The following is an 11,054-nucleotide window of genomic DNA, read 5'->3' on the forward strand; positions in this document are numbered from 1 at the left end:
CATTCTTTTTATACTACCACCCACCGTCTTTCATGAATTCTTATCATGACATCTCCACCTCAAGTGGGCCTAACTCACGAGATTAGGATAGCTGGTGCCCTTAATCGATAGTTTTATGTTGATTACTTCAGCTACTATCAATGCATGTCTTCAATTAGGTTCAACACAGACCATAGTTCCTTCGCAAGCTAACTCCAACGCATGTGCCTTGTACCTTGGCCTCCTCTTACCTTCAATCATCATCGCAACTCCAGTACTTTCAACTTTGCAAGGCCTGACCAATACAAGCCCTACTCATTGCATGCCAAGCTTGATCTCCGCACATCCAGCCATCGCCCAAGTCACTACTTGCCTTAACGCTCGAGGCTTGTCTTGTCGCAGCCCCCATCGTATGCTAACCTCTAAGGCCTTGTCAACGTCTCAACGCACAGCCTTGCTAATGCTTCCCCCTGCGTGCATGTGCTAGGCTGAATGCCCAATCCCAAGCCAATGCCACGCCTCGTCAACTGTGCGTCCTCTCTTTGGCAATGCTCAACACCCTCCTACCGCATGCATACTAACCTCACAAGACTTGGTTGCCACATGCCTTGTCTATGCATAAGGTTGCAAGCATTTAACATGGCTTCTCTTGGCGTGCACATTCCAACGCATGGCTTCTCCTCATTCAGCCGTAGTTGGCTTTCTTAAGAGCCTAACTAACCTAAAAATTTAAGGCCAACGCCCATCAACACCAACTCATGGTTGCACACTAACAACACTTAGCTAATTTCTAGCTTCACTTGAGAGTCAAGCTTCCAAACTTAAACATTTCTTTCAACTCTTTACCCACTTCCCTACAATTAAACATTAGTTCTCTCATTAACCTACTTATCATACTCTTCTCAGTAGTAAACATACACAAGTAGGGAAATTACGGTTCAAAGTTTACATTAACGCTACTAAATGTCAAATAAAACATCTCATATTTTATTAAATAAATAAAATGTTTATACAATACAATTATAAACTACAAAACCCTACGAGATTTAGGACATTGACTTCAATACAATGATCAAGATACAGCCTAAAGGGTCTATGGTATAAGGATAAAGTTGGGTACCTTATCCTGGTAACACTATGAATACGACCTACTTTATATTTGATACAAACACAATGATCTAACATGTTTGTGTAGTTGACATGCGAGTGGGGGTATCCTATGTAATGAGTTTGTATAAGACTGGATCGTGAAATATTAACCACTAGATGTAACATCATTAACTAGTTAGGTTCCTATTTCAATAAGATGACCTAGGCAACTTAGTCTTAATCCTGAGTATATTATGAACTTCTGTTCACGAGAGATTGTCCTTTGATTTGTATAGATGAGGGTGGTTAGTTCCCGACCCAATATGCCTACCATTTTGGAGACAAGAATGAATTGAGAGCTAGGAACATAGTAATACAAGATGAAATTCACTCCTTCTTGCCTTAAGGGTAAGTAGATGAGTGTTCCCGTAAATGGAAGTCTCTAGGACTTGAACAAAGGTTTTACCCTCTCATTGGCCCGGGGGGGGGGGGGGGGGGGGGGGTTTCTATTATTGTTTGGACCATAAAACAAGTTGTTCATTAGAGGAGAAACTGGTACTTAAAGATCCAGAGGTAACATAAGGGTAAAATGGTATTTTGACCCAGTTGGAGTTACGAACACTCGCGAAGGAATAACCTACTGATAGCTCTCAAAGAGCTATTATTCCTAGCTTAATTTGGGCTCGTTAGTGGATTTATGTGTTTATTTTTCCTAGTTTGTAGGTATCAAGCAATCAAGAGGTCGAATTGGGGATTTAAAGCTGATCGGAGTTAATTTGAAGCAATTTGAAGTTGATTTGAGCATCTGGACTTCAAAGAAATCAAAAGGACCAAAATGCCCTACCGGAGCGTCACAGCGCTCATAATTGGCCTAAGCCTGACGCTCACCTAATGCTTAGAGTGCAGGGGAGCATTGCAACGCTCCGAATATTCATCAGCGCCATCATCACAACGCCATGCAACGCTCCAACCCTGACGCTTGTGGATAGAAGCTTCAGCGTTGCAACGCTCTCCTAGAGCATTGCGACGCTACAATAATTGACAGACAAGCAACGAAGCGCACATGTGAGACAGCACCAGGCCTAGCGTTGGACTTCTTGCCTGATGCTCCTCTTCAGCCACATCAGCGTTGCAACACTATTCCAAGCATTGCAACGTTGCCCTGAATTTTTCTATAAATACTCCTCTTTGTTTTAGGTTGAAACATGCTGAAAATTGTATTGTTGTTTAATGAAGGTCGAGGAAAGGCCTTAACTTCTTCCTTTTCCTTTATGTTTTCAGTATCATTAGGTTAGTTTTTGTTTTATTTTTGAATTCTGGAGATGTATTGCAACCTATCTCGTTGGTTTTTCTATGAATCGATGAGGTAATTCTTTTGTTTAGTTCTTAAATCAAGTGTTCTCGTGTGCTTTAGATTAGAATTTGTTTTTCTTTGAATCTCACATTATTTAGATTTTCTTTCGTGTGTTGGATTGACGCCCTTATCACGATCGCATATCTTAACTAGTTAAATTCAGGCTCACATGTATCCTTGTAATCATCCATGCTTTGAATTTACCCTTGTAGCACTGATTAGATGAGCATGCTTAGGTGTATAGGCTGACCTTGAATCTTTGCATCGCACGTTTAATCTAGATTTAAAGAATAAATTGATTATTTGAACATTGCTTTCCTGACACTTAATCAATATAGTTGAATCCTTGTTCTTAATACATATGTTTCTAGTTCTTTATGACCGCTAAGGACCCAATTGCATCTAGGAGCATGTAGGTTAGTTAAGGCACGATCTTTCCAACCTTACAAATTAGGACGCTCGATTGGTTCAGATTAATTCATTTTTGGTTTTTGTAGAGATTAATTAATTTGCATCGATTGAGTAGCTATGCATGCATAATTCGAATATATGATATTTTGGTAGAAAACAATGATTTGATTTACATTGAATGACTACTTGATCCGAGAACTAGATGAATCCATTATCATTCCATATATCCCTTATAATTTATCTTTCTTGCATGTTTTCAATATCAAAACCCCCATTTTTACTGTTTTTCCATGGTCAAATGTAACCCAAAAGAAATTAATTCTTCGATTCTCTGTGGTTCGACCCTGCACTTACCACTTTTGCTACATTTTAGTAGTAATAGGAGTAGTTCAGTGATTTTACAAATTTTTTTTATCAAGTTTGAGGCTTATTAACGACGTAGGTCTCGGGCCTATCACCTGTTGTTATTGGTCTAAATCTGTGGACACAGAAATATGTCTGTAGTGAGAAGAGTGCAGCTGTTAATCTTTAGTGGAGTGTACCCACAGTTAACTAATATTGATTAACTTGGTTAATTAGTTTAACCAATTAATCTCATATCGTTGGAGTTTTTTATCTACAGGTCCACCAGGTCCCCTTGTTAGCTCACTAGAGGATATTTAAAGGGACAATTTGAATTGTTCAAATTAATTTGAGGAAACCATATATTAATGTGATTAATATATAATTGATTATGGATATGATCTATAATTAAAATTAAATTGGAAAGTAATATTTGAATAAAATTCAATTAATTAATTCAAATGAATTAGATTCACAAAGAATTAATTAATAGAGAGGTATTGCACATATACATACGATGTTTATGATGATTAAATATATATACATTAAATTGGATTTAATGTATAAATAGTTATTTAATTAATGTGTAAATTAAATTAAATAAGTGTTATTTAGTTAATTAATTGTAGAAAAGGAAAATAGGAAAAGGATTTGGCCCTTCTCTATATAAAGACCTCTCTATGATCCCTTTGGGATACACTGACAATATACAGCACACAAATGTTATTGTATAAAAATTTTCTAAGCCACAAAGAGAATCCTCTATACTCTCCAAAACCCTTTTCTCCTTTCCCCCTCCGAATAGTTGGATACCACTTATCCCTCTATTGGAATCCTAGAGAATAACAAGGTTACTCTCGTGGTAGTGTTCGAGATTGTTCAAGAAACCATTCATGATCAAGATTGTTGGAGGAGCTGTTCGTTGGAACTTAAAAAGGATTGTTCCTGAAGCTTGGGAATCTATAAAAGTAAGAATGGTTCTAATCTTTTTCTTTAAAGCATGCTTATTACATATTTATATTTTGTTTTAGTATACTAAATTTGTTTATGTAAAAATCAAATTGCAAGATGCAAGGCATTCACAATGCTTCCGCTGCGGGATTCGATCCCTTCAATAACATGCTATAAACTCTACAGCCATGCTAGAAGAAGCCATCACTGCTTGTTTAACACTTTTCCACGATACAGCTCCTCCAGCCAACATAAAGATATGGCCTGAAGTGGATCGGAAAATGTCTTGACATCCAACATAATCATAATCGAAATACCTAATGATCTAAAAACTTCTTATCTTCGATAAGTGAGCATATAATCTTTTGTTCTCTGTAAATACCTCATAACCTATTTGGCTGCTTTCCAATGATCCATCCTCGGGTTGCCCAAATATCTATCTAACACTCTAATTATGAACACAATATCTAGACACATACATTAAACTTCCAACAACAGATGCATAGGTAGAGATGTCCACGGGGTGGCGCTCCAAAGTTAAGTCATCCCCATCCCTATTTTATTCCCCATCCCCATGAAATTCCCCATGGGGATCAGGGGGGATTCCAAGCGGGGAATTTTTCCTCATTATATATATATATATATATTGGTAAAAAGTCAATTAATTCAAATCACTAATGTGAGCCAATTTTAATTAATTAATTAACTTTATCACTAAATTTTTTATTATAGTTAGTTTATAAGAAAATTTGAATTAAAGATAAATTACTCAAATTTTGGCCTAAAAAAGCTAATTAATTTTCTTAGTAGAAAAAAATAAATATAAATAAAATTATTCACATATATAATCTAAATTTAAACATTCTATTTAAACATATTCATTATCTTTCCCAATAAATAATCAAATTTGAAATTTACATGTAATATTTATATAATAATAATAATAACATAACTTTAGATAACTATACTAAATAAATATGTAAAAGCTAATCGGGGCGGGGACGGTGAACGGGGCGGGGATGGGGAATTAGCTCATGAGGAATCCTCGCCTAATCGGGGAATCCTCGCCCCGTTCGGGGTGAGGCCCCATCCCCATCAGAAAATTAGACATCTCTATGCATAAGGAACCTTCTACATCTCCTTAATCTCGAGTACAGTCTTGGGGCATTGACCTAAATGAAATTTATCACCTTTAGTGACATAGGTATCTCCTGATGCACAATATTTCATGCCAAATCTACTCAAAATCTTTTCAACGTAGTTCTTTTGTGAACATCTCAAAATACCTTGAGAACAATCTCGCAATATTTCTATTCCTAATACAAAAAAAGCATCACCAAGATCCTTCATCTCAAATTCTTTCTGAGAAACCTGTTAGTATCATGCAATAAACTTGCATCATTACCTGCTGTGAGTATGTCGTCGACATATAACACCAGAAAGATTTATTTACTCCCACTGAACTTGTGATATACACAGTCTTCCACTGTATTCACCTCAAAACCAAAAGAGGTTATTACTTCATGGAATTTGTGATACTATTAACGATGGGCTTGCTTGAGGCCATAAAAATATTTCTTCAATATAGACTTTGAATTACCATACACAAAGTTTTCTGGTTGCACCATATAAATCGTCTCATCAATGTTCCCATGGAGAAACACAGTTTTTATATCCATGTGGTGTAGCTCTAAATCAAAGTGAGCTATCAGTGTCATGATTACCCTGAAAAAGTCTTTCAATGAAACTAAAGAGTATATCTCTTTGTAATCAATATCTTCACCTTGAGTAAAACTCTTTGCAACAAGATGATCTTTATATATTTCGATATTACCATGTGAATCCCTTTTTGTTTTAAATATCCATTTACAATCCATAGGTTTCACTCCTAATGGAAATTCGAAAAGTTCCCAAATGTCATTGTCTTTCATGGATTTTATTTCCTCTTCTATAACATTTATCTGCTTTTGAGAGTTAAAAATTTGTAAAGTTTGTTGAAAGTTGATTGGACCATCTTCCATTATGCCCATATCATCCTGATGTTCTTGAAGAGATACAATATAATCATTAGGAATTGCACTTCTTTTTTCTCTAGTGGATCTCCTTAGTGGCACTTCTTGAAGTTGTTGAGTTTGAACTTCATGTTAATGAGGACTTCAATGTTGTCTTGTTCTATAATTGGTTCATGATAACTTTCCTAATGTTATCCTCCTCATCACCCCTCCCCCCCCCCCCCCCCCAAACTCAAACATCGTTCTCAATATAATGATTTAGAAGTGGGATTAATAAAGCATGAAACCCCGAGAGCGCTCAAGTACCCAAAAAATAGTAGCTAATAGTTCTTGAGTCCAATTTTTCTTTCGTTAGGCCAAGTAAGGCCTAGCCTCGGTTGGACAACACTCAGATGTGAAGATGCCTAATACTAGGTGATAACTGGTAGAAATGCGCAGTTATTATAGTCCTTTTTATTAGATAATAGGGCAATAATAAGTAACAAAGAAATGTGGTGATAATATTAAGCATTTTTCGAAAAATTGATTTTTGGCCGCGATTAGCAACCTAAAATCCTCACTGCCCAAAATATATACCGTTACTCATGCAAAGTTGTATATTTTTGTGGCTATCGCAGGAAATAAAACGCATGCGTTTTGAAAAAAGCAATCGCAGACAAACGCATGCACTGAAGCTAGGCGATCGCAAAGACCAACGCATGCCGCTGAAACCAAGGCGATCGCAAAGACAAACGCATGCGCTGAAAGTTAAATCGCATGCATCCCATAGCACGAAAGTTGCGGTGATCGAATGCGTCCATTGCACGAAAGTTGTGGTGATCAGAGCGAATGCCGGTGATCAATTGGGAATTGCGGCACACGGAGTGACAACCATATAGAAGGACAATCGCAGGATGGGTAAGAAAGCATTGATGTTTAGACTAAATCAAGCTCGGACGCATACCTTCGGGAGTGGTCAAACAAGATAAGATGATGTGACATTGCCATACTACGACAAAAACCAGGCAGTGAGCCATAACGCCACAATCATGAATAGCTGTGCGGCGCTTTAAGGACCTCTATAAAATAGCCTTTGGACCTTCATTTTTCAGATATCCGAACTTTTGCCTCAAGGCAGAGGTTTGCCAATCACAAGATGAGAGCTTTGAACAAGATTTTCATGTGAGAATTCCTTCAACCTTCACAAAACCAGACCGAGTGACGACCGGAGGCTTTCCGCCGAGATAGAGCTGCGAGAGAGACATCTCCACCATTCATCCATGGCACCACCGCAGTCTTGACGCAGAGTCCTTCCATTTCTCTTCTAAATCTCTGTATTGTATTACATTTTAGCTTAAAGATAATTAAACATTTTGTGAAATCAATGCAAATATTGATTCCTTCATACTGACCGTCTTCTTCATCATGCTTTATCTTTATATTGTTATCCTCCACGACTTATTTAATCAAAGAGCATTGCATGCTTATAACTCGTGTAGCCTAGAGAGTTGATGGACGTACGCATGTAGCACCCATCAAGAAGGTGTGCGTTGTGCGACGTATAGTGAGTTTGAATCCTCTTTGCTTGGTGAAAAGGTGTAGTAATGCTTGTCTATGGGATGTTGCAATTGCTTATTTATAGTTAAATTTGTCGTGTCTAACCTGCCTGGAAGGTAAGAGATGGAAACGCACTAAAAGCAAAGTTTGCATTGTTCCTAGAGATAGGCACAATCTTATGCTCGATGCAACCATGCACTATAGAGATATAGTCATGCAGCTGACCACCGAGAGATGTGCGATGCGTTAGTGCAATGAGCTGGGATTACTCGGGCGATTTAAGATAATAAACATTACTATGCATTAATGGTTGTTGTGTATCTATCTATTCTCATCGCAAGTCTTCTATTGCTCAATCTGTATAGTTAGGAGTAGGAGTAGTGTAAATCCATTAAACTTCCTTTTATTTTTCTTTTCATCACCTCAAACGCATTGCTTCACAAGCATTATTGAGTGACAAGTCCCTGTGTTCGACCTCGAATTACCCGAGAAACTTGCGTTTGTGTTATACTTGGCGCGAGCGTAAGAAAACTTGTGATAGGAATGAGTGGTCATTGCATACTGATTAATGCATTTTCACTTCGACGCATGACCTCAAACGCATGGGCACAAACGCATAAGCCATGTCTAACGCATGATTTCATGTACAACCCCATCCGTCCCTAATAATAATAATTTTCCTTCCTACCAACAAGTTTTTGGCGCCATTGTTGGGGACATGGCAGCTAATGTTTTGTGAAGTTTTATGTTTTCGCAGACACCCTTTCAATCTTAGGCATATTGTAGATTGTGCGACCAAGCTGCAAACAATATTTGAAGTATAGGCAATGCGTCGAAAGTCAAATATTGACCCCGAGATAAAAAGGTTATCTATCGCATGAGCTGGAAGCAGTTTTAGGCGCATATAAACCATCATGCATCCAACAATTGCTGGAAGCTCCAATGGTCAGGGCGACTCCTTGACCCGAGCAGTTGAGAACCATCTCCTGCATGGGAGACTCCTTGCGGTGACAACACTCCAATTTCTCCAGGGACGTCTTCTACTCTATCGTCACTTTCTTAGTTTAGTTTATTATTTCTATTTATTGCTATTTTGGATATGCGGCTGCTTCCTTGGTTGTGGTGTGCTTGCTCCTTGTAGGTGCGACAGTAACTCTCCTCGGTGCGCAATTACAACGGAAGAATCCTCCACATCCTTCAACGCATGGCTTTAATCACATGAATTCTAATGCATTGTCGCATGCGTTGTTCTACTTAAGGTTCTATTCTTGTTATCTTTTATGCCTTATCCTTTTGAAAATCTCTTTGTCTGATTGCGGTTCTTTGTGATGCATCTATAATGGTACAAATAATTCACCCCATCCTCTAACTAGTATCGCAGGGGTCTCCATACTTTTAATAGCTTCTTCAAATTGTGAAAGTCTATAGTTTTATTGTGTGTAAACCCTTGCTCAAGAATTTGTTATCACATTCCTGTTGAGTTTGTTTTTAGCTTGCAGTGAGAATACTGCCATCCTCTAAGTTTGAAGGTGGCACCGATATCGAAGAATTGCGTTCATTACATTGCGGTCATTCCCTTAAAAAAATCTTTTGAAAATAACAACTCCACTGCTAATGCAATGGGGAAATTCATGTTGATAAGAGTTGAGTTGTGAAAGGCACTTACTCGTAGTTGGATGTCCGCATGACACCCGTGGGGGAAAGCCAAAACAAAGGTAAGTCGCCAGGATCAACGTATAAGCGCAACTCCTCTGTCTGACGCAAGCCAAATTAAGCAAGACATGAGTTGAGTTGAATATGGAACGCAACCGAGGTTGGATGCCCGCATGACACACGTGGGGGTAAGCCAAAACGAAGACCATAACCAAGTTCAACACGGTGTTCAAATTTTATGTTTTTAAATCCTCTACCCGATATTAACAAGATAGTTTTACTCCCACCTCTGCCATGGTACCACAATATAACTCAGGTAAATTATTGCATTTAGCATAACAAGCTCTCACTAATGCAGGAATATCACAAGCATCGTGTATTTAGATATCCATTGATATGATAAAAATATGTATGAACAGAACAACCTGAAAGTCTAGTGCGATTATATAAACATCTAACCCGCCATCTTGCAATTGAACACTACCTCAAAATGAAGACCAGTATAATCGATAAAAAGAGATAAAAAACGCTAATAAGCCGCTGAAACAGTTGGAAAATCGCTGTGTCCAAATCAGCACGAAAGCTTTTTGCGGTGATCAGAATAAATACTATCTGTTTCGGTAATTTAATACACAAAACGAAAAAGTTTTAGCGGAGTAAAAAATCTAATTTACGGGAGAGAAATCATAAAGAATGGGGAGGGACAAGAGCAAAAAGGTGAAGAAGTCACCTCTTAGGAAAAAAACACAAATAGCTAAGATGGGATGCTATAAGATCAGAACCAGCTCATTGATAAACTTATCCATAATATCGAATAACACCCTCAGAACAAAAATTCTCGTTTCAAACCCGCATAACCTTGGGAAAGTGTCCACAAGTGATTAAGTACGATTGTGAACATTGGCCATAACCAAATTCGGTCAAAATGCTAACTCACTGAAACCAGCAAGTGTGAGCGAGAGTCTCCCATAAAGCACTATACATGAAATAGCTATCGTGCTGTGTTTCTTTAAGCTCTCCATCTAAACACAGAACTCTATAATAGCTCTTGGACCTTTTTTTTTCAAAGATATCCCAAACTTTTGCCCAATCAAGGCAGAGATTTTGCGATCACAAGAATGAAGCTTGAACAAGATTTCAGTGAGAATTCTTCACCTCCATAAACCAAACCGAGTGACGACCGAAGCTTTCGCTGGAGATAGAACTCGAGAGAGACATCTCCACCATTCATCCATGGCACCACCGCAGCCTTGATGCATCCTTCATTTCTTCTTCTAATCTCTGTATTGTATTACATTTTAGCTTAAGATATTAAAACATTTTGTGATCAATGCAAATTTCGATTCTTTCATTGTCGTCTTCTTCATCATCTTTATCTCTATCATTGTTTATCTTCAGTGTTTATTTATCAAAGTCGATCGCATGCTTAATCGTGTAGCCTAGAGATAGGACGCATGTAGCAACCCACCGAGAGGTATGCGTTGTGCGAGTATAGTGAGTTAATCCTCTTTGCTTGGTGAAAGGCTGTAGCAACGCTTGTCTATGGGATGTTGCATTGCTTGTCTATAAGTTAAATAGTCGCTGTCTAACTTCCTGGGAAGGTAAGAGATGGAACGCACTTAAAGCAAAGTTGCATTGTTTCTAGAGATAGGCACAATCTTATGCTCGACACAACCATGCACTAGAGAGAGTTAGTCATGCGGTTGACCACCGAGAGGTGTGCGATG

Source organism: Benincasa hispida, chromosome 5 (genome assembly GCF_009727055.1).
Source record: "Benincasa hispida cultivar B227 chromosome 5, ASM972705v1, whole genome shotgun sequence".
NCBI lineage: Eukaryota > Viridiplantae > Streptophyta > Magnoliopsida > Cucurbitales > Cucurbitaceae > Benincasa > Benincasa hispida.